We start from the raw sequence: 317 nt of genomic DNA, 5'->3' as shown, positions 1-317 counted from the left end.
CTAAGATCTCTTCCTTTGAGTGTTCTTCCCATTCCTTCACACATTGAAAATGATGAGATCTGAGTCCTTGCTAGTCTCCTTGATATCCATTCATGTGGTGGAACCATATCATCATCACCATCACCATCATCATCACCATTTTCATCATCATAATAATCATACCTTTTTTTCTTGCTATTACTCTTACCATAAATTTTTGACCAGTCAGGGATGTTCATAGGTTCTGTTGATGAAGATGAATTAGAAGAAGACCCTTCAAGTTTAACCACTTTGGCATCATCATAAGAAGAAGAGAAAGAGGGTGTTAATGTGGTATT

This window comes from Arachis ipaensis, chromosome B04, assembly GCF_000816755.2.
Source record: "Arachis ipaensis cultivar K30076 chromosome B04, Araip1.1, whole genome shotgun sequence".
Taxonomy (NCBI): Eukaryota; Viridiplantae; Streptophyta; class Magnoliopsida; order Fabales; family Fabaceae; genus Arachis; species Arachis ipaensis.
Note: the sequence above shows the minus strand (reverse complement) of the source record.